A 15397-nucleotide genomic window follows, 5' to 3' on the forward strand; every position below is an offset into this window, starting at 1 on the left:
CCATCACCCTAACAACATGCTCTGGAATCTTAGTTTCAGATTTCCAACTCTCCATTCTCCCTTTTAGAGCAATGTAGAAAGACATGTCTTTCTTTTCTAGAAAGATATGTCTATACTTTTTCAACTCCTATTCACGCTTTAAATGTTTTTAAAAGAAAACAACAAAAAGAGATTTTGTTTGAGGCGATGAGGTGATGGCACCCCACTCCAGTACTCTCGCCTGGAAAATCCTGTGGACTGAGGAGCCTGGTAGGCTGCAGTCCATGGGGTCGCGAAGAGTCAGACACGACTGAGCGACTTCACTTTCTCTTTTCACTTTCATGCATTGGAGAAGGAAATGGCAACCCACTCCAGTGTTCTTGCCTGGAGAATCCCAGGGACGGGGGAGCCTGGTGGGCTGCCGTCTATGGGGTCGCACAGAGTCAGACAAGACTGAAGTGACTTAGCAGCAGCAGCAGCAGCAGCACATTGTATGTATAGTATATAAATATTACTGCAGTTCTTTTTAAAATTTTTATTGCAGTGCAGTTGATTTATAATGTGGTATTAGTTTCAGGCACATAGCAAAGTGACTCAGTTATACACACTCGTATAGTCACTCTTTTTTAGATTCTTTCCCCATATAGGCCATTAAAGAGTACTGAGTAGAGTTCCCTGTGCTTTGAAGTATGTCCTTATTAGTTATCTATTTTATATATTGTAGCACATATATGTCAATTCCAATAAATTGGGAGAACAACTTTTAATACCAATACCGATATTAGTGTTCTGTCAGAGAAGCAGAACCTCCATGAATATTGTAAACTAAAGGATTTGTTATGGGAATATGATCTTATGCAATTGTGAAAGAAGCTGGGAAATAATGCTTTTTTAAAAAGTCTTTTCAGGGGAATTGAAAACTCACAGGAAACTTAATGACTAGCCCTTCTGTACTTGGCCACATCCAAGGCCAGACTTGGACCAGAAAGGAGATATGATGGAGATCTGGAAGCAACATGTAAATAATCCATAGAGTTCTATATAACAAACTATTTGTTTGCCGTTCTGACTATAGGTGTTGGCACTGGCTCACATATGACATGTCATCATCCAGCCATTTTGGCAGAAATGAAGGTGCTTCATGTAGAAAATATCTTCTAAGTCTAATGCAAAAGTGAAATTATACAAATATTTACTTTAAAAGGAAATTAGTAGCCACAGTTCAGTAGGTTTGTTTTATTTTTGCACTGATATTTATTTATTAATTATTTCTTGCTGACCTTAATTTTAAAAAATCTTGTGTAGAGAAGTTCAATGCAATTTAATTAGCAGGAACATGCATTTATTACAGAGAAAGTATTAAGAAAACAAAGAAAAGGACGGCTGGGAGAGTTTATTTTGGTAATTCCACCCAGAGGCCTAAGGTTAAAGATTCAATTTATACTCAACAGGAATGAAGCAGTGACTAGAGGAGGCAGAGGGACTTTGTTAGCAAGTGGTAAAAATAATCCATGCAAAATAGTCAAATTTGTTTGGAACTGGAACTAGAAAATATCAGCAGAAAATAGAGCATTGGAAAAAAAAATCATCCATTTTGCAGTTAGGAATAGATAAACACAATATTTAGCATCATATTGTAAGAAGTATACAAAATAAAATGAGAGCAAAGAATTTAACTAGTGTGTGTTGTAGATTGTGAAGAATCTACCAAAGAGATAACATTAATTGAAACTTGGAGAACTTCTTGGCCTTTCCTTGCTATACTGATGCAGTAGATGGTAATATTCTAGCTACAAAGATGAGCATATTCAACAATATGGGGGTCATAGAAGGTTCAGAAATGCTTTGAAAAGAGAGTAAAGTAAACTGAGGAACATTTTCTAGTATGCAGTAAATGGTGATGGTCTGGGAGATAGGTGGATGGTGGTGAGGAAAGGTGAGTAAATTAGAGGGTTGATTCTATAGTGATTTCTTAGGGTTATCTTGAAAAAGACTCTTGTAACTAAACTAAGAGTGTTGGATGGAGGAGAATCACCAAATGTATCCAAAGTAGTAAAATGATCATAGCTTATAATATTTTAACCCATGGCAGATTCATGTTGATGTATGGCAAAACCAATACAATATTTTAAAGTAAAAAACAAAACAAAACAAAAAACATAAAATAGACTAGTGTAGGAAGGGGGGAAAATGCTGCAAAAGATACAACTCTATCTGAAGCTTATATTAATAAAAGCATTAAAAAAATCATAAGAAAGATTGGAGGTTGATATTTGAAGATTAATAATTTAAAAGGGAAAAAGAAAATGAGAAAATTATGGCCTATGCAGTTATAGGAAAAGTTGAGATTAAAGAAAAGGAAGTATAGAGTTATAACTGGAATATGTAGAACCAGAATTCAATTAAAAGTATATCACAAAAGGTTAATAGAGTCATAAGGCTAAGGATACTGACTTAAAAAGGAAAGAAAGAAAGAAAGAAAAAAAAGGAATCAAGCCACTAGAGAAATTCTGGAAGTATAGAAATGTCTTAACTATCAAGGAATAATCACTGCTTCTAAAGGAAATGTAGGAAAAGAAACACAGATTTTTCTCTAATATGCATAAATGGAGGTGTATCTCAAAATAAATGTGAAAGTGAATTTGTATCAGATATGATTGATGCCTCTTTCACTTTTATTTTTTTTTTAAAGTATGTAGGTGAATTTAACTGTATCTTGAAGAAAGTGTACCTACTCTGAACCTATGCTTTAGCTCTAACCAAATTGTTGATCCTTAATTATATATTTTTTTCATCACTGGCTCAAATTATTTGTTGAACTTATACCTGGCATTTTGACTTAGTTTGTTTATTCTCACACATGTCATAACATATTCTTTAATACTGCATGACATTTGACTTCTTGTTTGGATTGTGATTTATTTAACCTTTTCCCAATTTTGGGGCTTTTGTACAGTGTCCCAATTCTGACATTATACAAAAGAGCTGATGAACATTTAAATGGAATAGTCTACGGCATTTTTTTTCAGGGTAATTTTCTTGAAGTGGAATTTATGAACCAAGGAATTATTGTTGTTCAGTCACCAAGTCGTGTCTGACTCTCTGCAACCCCATGGACTGCAGCACGCCAGGCTTCTCTGTCCATGGGATTCTGCAGGCAAGAATACTGGAGTGGGTTGCCATGCCTTCAAGGGAATCTTCCCAACTCAGGGATCAAACCTGCATCTGTAGTATCTCCTGCATTAGAAGGTGGGTTCTTTACCTCTAGCGCCACAAGCAGCACACCAGGCTTCCCTTTGCTACTGCTGCTACTGCTAAGTCACTTCAGTCGTGTCCGACTCTGTGCGACCCCATAGACGGCAGCCCACCAGGCTCCCCTGTCCCTAGGATTCTCCAGGCGAGAACACCGGAGTGGGTTGCCATTTCCTTCTCCAGTGCATGAAAGTGAAAAGTGAAAGTGAAGTGGCTCAGTCGTGTCCGACTCTTAGCGACCCCATGGACTGCAGCCCACCAGGCTCCTCCATCCATGGGATTTTCCAGGCAAGAATACTGGAGTAGGGTGCCATTGCCTTCTCCCAGGCTTCCCTTTAAATCTTTGCAAATATGATGCCCAAAGGCCCTCCTAAAATACACTATATTTCATGTCCTTAGCAGTGTATGAGAAAGTTCATTTCATTATATGCATGCAAATGCTTAGTATTCCCTCATTGTTACAGAGCATATTTTTCTTACATTAAACACTATGAAAGTAAGGGATGTTGTATATTTTTTGAAAGATCAGTCTACACAAGTGGGCAAAAGAGCATTCACTGAGCCAAGAGGCTAACTTGAACTTTCTCACTGCTTCTCCAGCAAGAGTGGGAAGAGCTTCAATCTGTCCTGTCTAGAAATTCAGACACACACTGCTGTGTATGTCCAGCCTGCTCTATGGCGATAGCCTGGAACTGGCTTTAGACACTTAAGAGGGCATTTGTAACATACAGAGGTTTACGCTTTACGGTGTCATCAGTAGATTTACTGTGAGTCAAATACTTATCGAAAGAGGGTAGCAGAGCCATCAGGAAAACAGGTTTTGGGGTCTGACAATTATAGTTCAGGAGCAAGACCCATCATTTTACTATTAATAGCTATTTGACCTTGAGCAAAATGTTCACCCTCCCCTCTCAAGATCTCATTTTCTTCAGTATTCATTGGGCATGAACTACTACTTTATTAGGTGATGGTGAAAATAAATGAAATAACATATATAAAGCTCTCATCTTGCATGGCACACAGCAAGTGCCTCGAAATGACAGTCTCTATTCTTTTTAGATGTTTTTAGTATTTAAACTACAACCAATATAATGTGTGTAGTGCCCTTACAAAACAAGTGATCTAATGTTTCATGCCTTTTCACTTGCAAGAGTCAAGAATTCCCTCACCTCCAAATCACATTACAAACAATGAAGATAAGAAATGTTTATTTGTCTCAATGGTGTTCAGTTATTTCTTGATTGCTTTTCTTATGTAAGGGATCTTGTCGGAGTCATGACAGGAGTCTAATCAAGGCTCTTTTAGGGATTATTTTTGTTCCTGTTCTAGAATAGGACTAATAGAGACAGGCAAAATAATATTCCTAATTAAGTTAATTATGCTTAGTCAGTTAATCACAAGGAACATAAATTTATCTTCACATTGCATGAGCCTAGAGCTGCTTACTGGAAACAACATATTTCTCATTTGAAATTAAGAAACTTGAAGGCAAAAAACATTTGAGGTTTTGTCTGGACACATTTTGCTCTGATGTGATTTTAATAGAACAAGTCTGTCAAGAATAAGGCCATAGCACTCTGTCTGTTAATGCAACAGTTTCTAACAGTGAAGAGGATCAGTTGGATATATTTCATTATCCTTACAAATTAGAAGGAACTGTTTGGGCCTGCATGGAAATGCTGATGGCATTAGGAGCCATCCATGAGGCTGATCAATTGAACTTCATACTTATAGACGTTAGGAAACTTACTCTGCCAGCAGTCCTGGCATCTTTATGCCAGATTTTCAAATTGGCACACTTGATTACAGAGACATACAGCACGCTTTCTTTAAAACTTGATGTTTATCCTTTTTGTATTCTGTTTCCACAGTACAGATGGGAGGGCAAGCTACATCACCGAATAATGCAGCAATGTTAAAGATAAATGTTTGTAGCAGTTTTCAAGAGGGTGAAAATACAGTGAAATTATATAAATAACAGTCTTCTAGTGGATGGCATACTGGAAGTGCCCCCAAATGACAGCTGCTATTATTTTGAGATGTTTTGAATATTTAAATGGCACACTACATAATATATTTGTTATTTTTATAAAACAAGCAATTTAACATTTGGTTGCCAGTCACAAACAATTCAGATATAATCAATCTCAAAAATGCAGAAAGGGGGAAATTATAGGGAATTGAATTGACTATTGCCTTCTCCTTAGGTGTCTGTGATTGAGGAATATGGGTTTCTTTTATTTGTTTTGCTTCTTTTCTTCATTTCATTCAGTTCAGTTCAGTTCAGTTGCTCAGTCGTGTCCGACTTTTTGCAACCCCATGAATCCCAGCATGCCGGGCCTCCCTGTCCATCACCAACTCCCGGAGTTCACTCAAACTCATGTCCATCAAGTCAGTGATGCCATCCAGCCATCTCATCCTCTGTCATCCCCTTCTCCTCCTGCCCCCAATCCCTCCCAGCATCAGGGTTTTTTCAAATGAGTCAACTCTTCGCACGAGATGGCCAAAATACTGGAGTTTCAGCTTTAGCATCAGTCCTTCCAAAGAAATCCCAGGGCTGATCTCCTTTAGGATGGACTGGTTGGATCTCCTTGCAGTCCAAGGGACTCTCAAGAGTCTTCTCCAACACCACAGTTCAGAAGCATCGATTCTTTGGTGCTCAGCTTTCTTCACAGCCCAACTCTCACATCCATACATGACCAATGGAAAAACCATAGCCTTGACTAGACGGACCTTTCTTGGCAAAGTAATGTCTCTGCTTTTTAATATGCTGTCTAGGTTGGTCATAACTTTCCTTCCAAGGAGTAAGTGTCTTTTAATTTCATGGCTGCAGTCACCATCTGCAGTGATTTTGGATCCCCCCAAAACAAAGTCTGATACTATTTCCACTGTTTCCCCATCTATTTCCCATGAAGTGATGGGACCGGATGCCATGATCTTCGTTTTCTGAATGTTGAGCATTAAGCCAACTTTTTCACTCTCCTGTTTCACTTTCATCAAGAGGCTTTTTAGTTCCTCTTCACTTTCTGCCATAAGGGTGGTGTCATCTGCATATCTAAGGTTATTTGTTTCATTAGCTATAACCATATTAAGGAATTTTGTTTTTAGTGAGTCTCTCCTCCATAAAATGAGATCAATTTGGAAAGAAAAGTTTATGAACAGATGTATTATTTCCTGACTGAACTTAAAAGCTATTTTTCTGTGTAATAAAGTTTGTGAATAAATTCAATGTTTATTGAATATAAAGCACGTTTATCTGTACCTCTGGCAATATATTTAACACCAACTCAGCTATATGCTGCTGAAATTTTATGAAGCAAAAAGAAAGTGAAGTGGCTCATTTGTGTCTGACTCTTTGCGACCCCATAGACTGTAGCCTACCAGGTTCCACAGTCCATGGGATTTCCCAGGCAAGAATACTGGAGTGGGTTGCCATTTCCTTCTCCAGGAGATCTTCCTGACCCAGGGATTGAAGCCGAGTCTCCCGCATTATAGGCAGACACTTTGCTGTCTGAGCCACCAAGGAAATCCCAAAGGAAAATATAAATTTGGGCTGGAAGACACATTTTGATCTTTTTTTCCAGGATCCTTTAGACTTTTGTGGAGTGAACTGGGCAGGGCATATTTTCCGTAAGACAAATGTATTGGCTCAATTGTGGCTCAGGTTAAGGTATCATTATCTTCCTTCAGGCCACTATGTTAGACATTTCCAAAAGGAATATGTATTCCATGTGTGACTAATTCATTTCTAATTAAGATTATTAAATCACTAACATTTCAAAGAGAGTTTAATAAGTGCTTGAGCTGGCATTTTAAAATTCATTATTGTTTGATTTTAAGTTAACAGACTATACTAAGAAGCATATTGCTACTGATTTAATTTAAATTGGTACTAGTAATACTCAGATTCACCTAACATTTCTCACTTGTGTGACCTTGAGCATTTTGTTTAACCACTTAAGCCTTGTATTTTTTCAATAGCAAACTGGTAAAAATAATAGTATTCCTAGAATGGCAATTTTGAGTAGTAAATAAAATCAAATAATATAACATGCTTTACATAGTGCCAGATTATGTACTCACCATGATATGTGGTGATGGGGAAAAGTATCTTTACCTTTGTGCATTTAAAACATTTTTCAAGCAATTCTCTGAGATAAAGCTTACAATATTGTGAAAATAAGAAAGAGAAGCAAAGACAAAAAGGAGCATTATAGAAACATGGCCGCTGGTTCTCTTCAAGCAACTCTGTGATCTTTATTACCACTAGGCTAAAGGATAAGACCCTGATGCTGGGAAAGATTGAGGGCAGGAGAAGAAGGGGTAACAGAGGATGAGATGGTTAATACATCACTGACACAATGGACCTGAGTTTAAGCAAACTCTGGGAGACAGTGCAGGAGAGGGAATCCTGGCATGCTGCAGTCCATGGGGTTGCAAGGAGTCGGACACGACTTAGTGACTTAATCACAACAAATGGATAAGAGGCAGGAGAGGTGGAGATAAAGTTCTGTCATGTACCCGATCATGTTTGGAGTGAGTTCCTTCTGTACATTCTTTTTTTGTTTTTCTCCCAAAGTTCTAGGACTTTTAATTTGTCCCCAAATTGCTGAAGCAAAAATCAATAAAACATTCTGCTTTCCTTTACAACCCCCTAATGGAAAAAACAAAAAACTCCATAGGAAAAAAATGGTTTTGTACACGGGAAGAAACAATATAAGTTCAAAATTTATAGATAAGGGTTAGCTCTATCACTCACCTCTAAAAAGTTTATACGAATATCCAGTCAACACCAACAGGGTTATCTCCCTTGAAATGTTATCTATATGGATTTCCAAGTAGCCCACAGGGCTGTATACTGTCTTGGAATGTCCTCAGAAGGCTCTGTCATTGATCAGGTAATAGAGTAAAAACCCGAGTCTTTTGTTTCAAATGAAAGAGGGAGAGAGAAGAAATTATTCAAACTTCGTTTTCTTTCCTTGTGGTTTGTGGTCGCCTCCTCCTCCTCTGCCTCCTTGGAAGCCTCCTCGGACTTCAAAGCCTCCCTGGCCTCTGCCACCACCTCGGCCTCCAAAGCCACCTCTGCCTCCTCCTCGGCCACCAAAGCCATCTTCACCTTTAGGTTTGGCCCAGTCCAAAGTGACTTTGCTTCCATCAATTTCACCATCTTTCATGGTCTCCTTGGCAGCTTTGTCTATCTTCCTCACTGTTGAAGTCTACAAAACCAAACCCTTTGGAGGATCTAGTCTCCCAGTCAGTGACTATCCTTGCTCAAATAGAGCCATCAAATGACTAACGTCTCTTCTGTGGTATCCTCAGAGAGACCTTTGACAAACAGTTTTTGATGGCTGGCTTTTTACATTCGGTGATCCCCTGGGTCCTTGCAACTCCAGTCTTATGGCTCTGCCCTCAATTTCCCTTTTATTACATGAATGTAGAGCTTCTTTTACATCTTTAAGTGAACCAAATTCTATAAATGCATACCTTTTAGATTTGCTATTTTGGTTCTGTGGCATCTTGATACGAGTTGCCCTCTCAAATACTTCCTGAAGTTTCTTCTGTTGCACTATAGGAGAGGTTGCTTAAAACCAGGGTTTTTGATTCACCACTCCAAGTGTGATTCTTTCACCTCTATGGTCTTGACTTTGACCTTTCTCTCCGGTGTAGGACAGAGAAAATGGATCGCCCGTCCATTTCTGTTCCCTGCTTTTCTTCCAAGGTTTTTTTCTTCATCAGCTTCTGTCTTGAATTCCATATAAGCAATCCCTTTACTCTTTCCATCCTTGTTGACTAATCTGATCTCCACAGCATCTTCAAACACTTCTTTTAAATCATTCTGAGTAACTTTGCAGGGCAGATTTTTAGCCAAAAGTGTTCTCGCATCGCAATCTTTCTTACTGTCTTTTCCCTTTGGTTTTCCTAGTTTAATTTTGTTGCCAAAGACTTTTAAACTAGTGAGTTCCAAGGTTTTTTCCAGGTCTTCAGCAGATTCAAAATCCACATAGCCAAATTTCCTAGACATACCAATTCTGACATCGACAATAGCAAGATCATTTTTAGCAAAAAGGTCACTGATACCCGTTTTCAAGAGCAGATTTATTGAAGTTCAGGTTTCCAACAAAGAGATTGAAAGATGTAGTTGGTTCTGTGCCTTCTACTTTTTGTTTCTTGGCTTCAGGAGCTGCTTTTTTTTTGGCCATTTCCTTCTTTCCTTTTCAGGTGCTTCTTTGACAGGCTCTTCCTCATCTTCCTCCTCCTCATCATCATTGTCATCCTCTTCCTCCTCCTCCCCCTCATCATCCTCTTCATCTTCAGCAGTGCTCTTGGCCTTCACAGGAACACCTTTTGCTGGAGCTTTCTTTCCTTTGGCTGATACAATCTCCATAGGTTCTTTTTCAGAGTCACCCTCCTCCTCCTCCTCATCCTCATCATCTGTGGCAAGAGCAGCACCAAAAGCAGCTGCTTTCCTCAGTGCTGGCTCATCCTCTTCTTCATCATCTTTGTCTTCCTCTTCGCTGTCATCTTCATCTTCCTCATCACTGTCTTCTTTCTTGGCATTCTTGCCATTCTTTGCTCCCTTGGCTGGAGCAGCTGCTCCCTTCTTACCAGCGGTTGCTACCAATGCTTTGCTTGGGGTGGCTTCCTCTTTTGGCAGGCATCACTACTGCTTTGGCAGGTGTAACTGTCTTCTTGGCTGGCATAGCCACTGCCTTTTTTTTTGCCAGGGGTGACAACTGCTTTCTTTGCCGGTGAGGCAACTGCAAACTTTTTTTGTTGGGGAAGCCATCATCTTCTTTGCTGGAGTTGTGGTAGCCTTCTTGCCTTTTTTTTTTTTTTTTCTTTTTTTGAGGGATAACAACCTCTTCTCCACTTCTCTCATCCTCTTGATCTTCTGACGTTTGCTTATCTTCACTATCTTCTTAGTGAAGGAGGAGGAGGAGCCATTTTCTTGGAGTCACCTTGATTTTTACCAGCCTTTGCAAGCTTAAAGCTCAGTATTCAGAAAACTAAGATCATGGCATCCGGTCCCATCACTTCATGGCAAATACATAAGGAAACAGTGGAAACAGTGGCTGACTTTACTTTTCTGGGCTCCAAAATCACTGCAGATGGTGACTGCAGCCATGAAATTAAAAGACACTTGCTTCTTGGAAGGAAAGTTATGACCCACCTAGACAGCATATTAAAAAGCAGAGACATTACTTTGCCAACAAAGGTCCATCTAGTCAAGACTATGGTTTTTCCAGTAGTCAAGTATGGATGTGAGAGTTGGACTGTGAAGAAGGCTGAGTGCCCAAGAATTGATGCTTTTGAACTGTGGTGTTGGAGAAGACTCTTGAGAGTCCCTTGAACTGCAAGGAGATCCAACCAGTCCATCCTAAAGGAGATCGGTCCTGGGTGTTCATTGGAAGGACTGATGTTGAAGCTGAAACTCCAATACTTTGGCCACCTGATGCGGAGAGCTGACTCATTTGAAAAGACCCTGATGCTGGGAAAGATTGAGGGCAGGAGGAGAAGGGGATGACAGAGGATGAGATGGTTGGATGGCATCACTGACACAATGGACGTGGGTTTGGGTGGGCTCCAGGAGTTAATGATGGACAGGGAGGTCTGGTGTGCTGTGGTTCAAGGGGTTGCAAAAAGTCGGACATGACTGAGTGGCTGAACTGAACTGAACTGAATTGTGAGCTTTACCATGATGGTAGCTTATGATGGCAGAGTGTGTGGTGAGAGAGTGGCGCAAATGAGCCCAGAGGACCCTAAGCACCATTGATGGCAGCCAATGATCCCTAAGTGCTTAAGCTTGGCTGCCAGCTAGCACTCGAGACTGAAGCAAAAGACAGCCTGCCCAGTAATCACCTCTGGAAAGGTGACGATGGCCCTTCTGTACATTCTTTAAACATTGAAAACAAAAGCCAGACAGAAATGGTAAAAATAGATCACAATCCAGATTCTAGCTATTATATTAAAAAAAAAATTGCTATCACTGGCTCACAAATGAGAACTTCCATTAGTAAATCATCCTACTTTTTGCTTTTGCAAGGATTAATTTTGCAATTTTAACTTATGCTGCCTCATTTTCTTTCTCCAATACTTCTGGGTAGAATTAAACTTTCAAGGTCCAGTGAAAGTGGCTGAAATTTCATTATCTTTTATGTCTCATCAAATTATTTACCTTGCCAGGCATTTGCCACCCACTTTTCTTCTGGAATTTCAATTCAAATTTACTTTAAAGAACAAGTGTGCTGCCCTCACTGATGAGAAACCCATGTTTGCAGTAAACAGAAGAGAGAAACAAGAAAAACTCATTAGAAAAATAGAATTTGTTTTTGTAATGCCATTTAGGGTGTGATAGATTTGATGGAGAGGCGCTATGAGAATATACAAGCATGTAAATCCAATTTGTAGACGGAGTAATCACCATCTCCTCAAAGATTCTTCCTCTCATTATGAATTATGAATTCATAATGAATTATGGCTGAATTATGGCACCACATCTGTCTTGCCTCTGGTGTGAAAAGTGAAACTGAAAGTAGCTCAGTCGTGTCCAACTCTTTGCGACCCCATAGACTGTATAGTCCATGGAATTCTCCAGGCTAGAATACTAGAGTGGGTAGCCTTTCCCTTATCCAGGGGATCTTCCCAACCCAGTGATCGAACCCAGGTCTCCTGCTTTGCAGGCATGAAAATCACTTGCAAATGTTTCAAGTACTTACATTGGTTTTAAGGTAGTCTACTTCTTTTGAGGATGGGAATTGTCTTCTATTATTTTATATTTATTTTCAGTCTCTCAGCCGGAAGTGAACTGAGGATGTTGTCTTGGGATATGATGAATAGGCATAAAATAAGCATGTGGTCCATATTCTCATGTTCTTTCCTTACTCTGTCCATTCCTATCACCACTACCAAGTGTGTAAAGCACACCTCAGGAAACAGTTCACAGATCGCTAACCTGGGGCTCGTTAGGAGGGCCTAGGAGGTTTAAAAGTCATTAGTGTGATTTCCCACAACACTTTAATATAAACCCTCTATCAGTTGTGTATGACTCAGACCCCGTGGACTATAGCCCCTCAGGCTCCTCTGTCCATGGGATTCTCCAGGCAAGAGTACTGGAGTGGGTTGTCATTCCCTTCTCCAGGGGATCTTCCCTTCCAGGGATTGAGCCCTTGTCTTCTGCATTGCAGGCGGACTCTACCATCCAAGCCTCCTATACTTTAATATTATATGGTATTTAATACGAATATTGAATAATTTTTATACTATTTTATAAGACTGCTGCTGCTGCTAAGTCACTTCAATCGTGTCTGAGTCTGTGTGACCCCATAGACGGCAGCCCACCAGGCTCCTCCATTCCTGGGATTCTCCAGGCAAGAATACTGGAGTGGGCTACCATTTCCTTCTCCAATGCATGCATGCATGCTAAGTTGCTTCAGTCATGTCCAACTGTGTGCGACCCTATGAACAGCAGCCCACCAGGCTCCTCCATCCACAGGATTCTCCAGGCAAGAATACTGGAGTGGGTTGCCATGTCCTTCTCCAACTTTATAAGACTGTTTTATGCTAAACAAAGTGCAGGAAACTCAGGACTCAAAATTATAGTAATTATAATTTCAGGCAAATTCACTCAATTATAATGTATTTCAGACAATTTCTCCTAAGTAGGTAATGAAGGGTAGTTTGAGGTTGTCAAGGAGGATATATCGTGTGAAGAAGATGGTCTCTGGGTTCAAAGAGACCTGGGACAAATGTGTGTTTCTCCATTAGCAACCTTGTTAAATTATCCTATGTGAGGTTCAGCTGGCAATGCTGTAAAATGTCGATAATGATGACATTTATACACAGGATTCAGTAGGACAGGGCTATCAATCACCTTTCCTTGGAGAGAACTGCAAAATCCACAGAATTATCTTCTTGGTTTTATCTGTGGTCTCCAGAGCAGTGGCAAATGCATCATCACAGTGATATGGCCAAATGAACATTACCTCCAGGGCTCACTCACTGCCACAGGACCCCTAAGAAGGGTATTCATATTACAATCCAGATTCTACTTGTTACCGGGCAAAGGGAATATGAAAAAAAAGGCAATGTAAACACATGCACAGATCGTTGCCTTATTCAAATATCCCATTAAAAACAATAGTACAGTTAGAAAAATAAATGCACCACAAATCAAAAAGCACAGGAGAAGAGAGCATGTAAAAAAGAACAGTACGTTTTTCGAGGCTGGGAATACAGACTAGAGAACCGACATGTGAACACGGGAGTGCAGGGTGGGGGTGTAGCGGGGAGGAGAGGGGTGGGCTGCACTGGGAGATTTGATTTGACATAAATACACTACTGATGTAAAATAGCTAGCCAGTGAGAATCTGTGGTGTAGCACAGGGAGCTCAGCTCGGTGCTCTGTGATGACTTAGAGGGGTGGGATGGTGGGTGGTGAGAGGGAGGAGATATATGTATGCGTAGAGCTGATTGACTTCGTTGTACAGCAGAAACTAACACAACCTTGTAAAGCAATTATACTCCAAGCATTTTTCTTTTAAATAAATAAAATAGAAAATAAAAATTGGGGAAGCAGATGTATTAGCAGTAAAAGGCTTCACAGAACTGAGAAAGCTGGAATCCACAGCCAGGAAAAGGCAATGTAATTTAGCAGCAAGATAATTTACAGGGCAGAGCTCGTAAGGGCTAAGGAGTTAGAAACTCCATAAACCTCAGGATGTGGTAGAGGATGGGGCAAAAACTAGGATGCTTATTACACATTTCCTTAAGAAATGCATAGATTTCTTCGATGAAGTTTCTTTTTTTTTTTCCCACCTGTTCTAATAGACAACTATCACCTCTCTCATAAAGGCGGGAAGTTTCTTCTCTGCATAAATAGAACTAGAGAGAAAAAGACACAATAAAGGATAGGGACTAACCTTTCTTATTAAAAACAGGAATTACATTGAAGTGAATATACTTTAGATCTCTTTCACTATTTCTCTTCCTAAGGACCCTGAAATATATTTTCCTTTGGAAAAATCAAATGCCTAAAGAAAATATCTATATGGATTAATTTTTTGACAGAAGTCCAGCAAAACATTTGGGTCCTTACTCAGTCTCCTTTGGTTAGGTCCATCAATTGACAAGCTCTTTCTCCAGAACACAGAGATAATAATTTGTATCTTAGTACCTAAAGAAAAAAGAGAAAGATTTGAAAAAGAGAGAGAGAGAGAGCTAATTTGTGGAAAAGAAAGCATGGAAGAAATGATAATATTCTCTGGGAGAAAAAAATAAAATCTTGCACTAATAATACAACTACTAGATGCTCTTTCTTTTTAAGCAAAAAAGTTTTTAAATATCACTCTTGTTATCCATACAAATGTAAAAAAATATAAACATGAGGAATCTTTCAGAAAGAACAGGTAGAACTGGCCAGAAAAGGAAATGTAGGGAAAAAGGCAAGAAAATTAGGAGATCATTCCAGGAGGACCCAACATCCGAATAATAAGAATTCCGAAAGGAAAACAAACAGGATTTTTCTGAGGAGGACCTCATCGAGGACCACTATTCGCATCTTCACATTTGAGCAGACCCCGCCATGCAGACAGTGACATGTGCTTCCTGAAACACTTCAATTCCATTGTCAGACCTCCAGACAGCACTGGTGTTTCAGTTTAATCTTCTAACAGGTGTCAAGAACAAACCCCAGTATAAGCGAGCTGACTTCTAATCCCATCAGCATGGATCAGTGGGGTTACATAGAGTGGGACCAGACCCATCTTCTATAGATCTCATTGCCTCTATCAATGAGTTAACAAGAACCCCAGAACTTAACTCATCCTATTTGCTCCCAAATCCAGGGTCTCCTGCTATTATATGCCTTGAAGTCATAACGATTTATAAATATATTTATATTCTATTCCATAGTCCATACTATTGACTATACTATAGAAAGTGAAAATCACTCAGTCGTGTCTGACTCTTTTTGATCCCTTGGACTGTAGCCCACCAGGCTCCTCTGTCCGTGGGATTCTTCAGGCAAGAACACTGGAATGGGTTGCCATTCCCTTCTCCAGGGGAATCTTCCTGACCCAAGCATAGAACCTGTGTTCAGTGGGTGGGATTTGATCCTCTTTCTGTCCACATAATTCCATTATGTGTTCTTTACCCCCTGCTATTTAGT

The 15397-nt window shown here is 39.7% G+C and overlaps 1 pseudogene; it reads right to left on the reverse strand.

The window, feature by feature from the left end:
- Nucleotides 1-7655: 7655 nt before the first annotated feature.
- LOC616595 (nucleolin-like) lies at nucleotides 7656-14993 on the reverse strand (annotated as a pseudogene).
- Between the last annotated feature and the right edge of the window lie 404 nt (nucleotides 14994-15397).

Source organism: Bos taurus, chromosome 9, assembly GCF_002263795.3.
Source record: "Bos taurus isolate L1 Dominette 01449 registration number 42190680 breed Hereford chromosome 9, ARS-UCD2.0, whole genome shotgun sequence".
Classification (NCBI taxonomy): Eukaryota; Metazoa; Chordata; class Mammalia; order Artiodactyla; family Bovidae; genus Bos; species Bos taurus.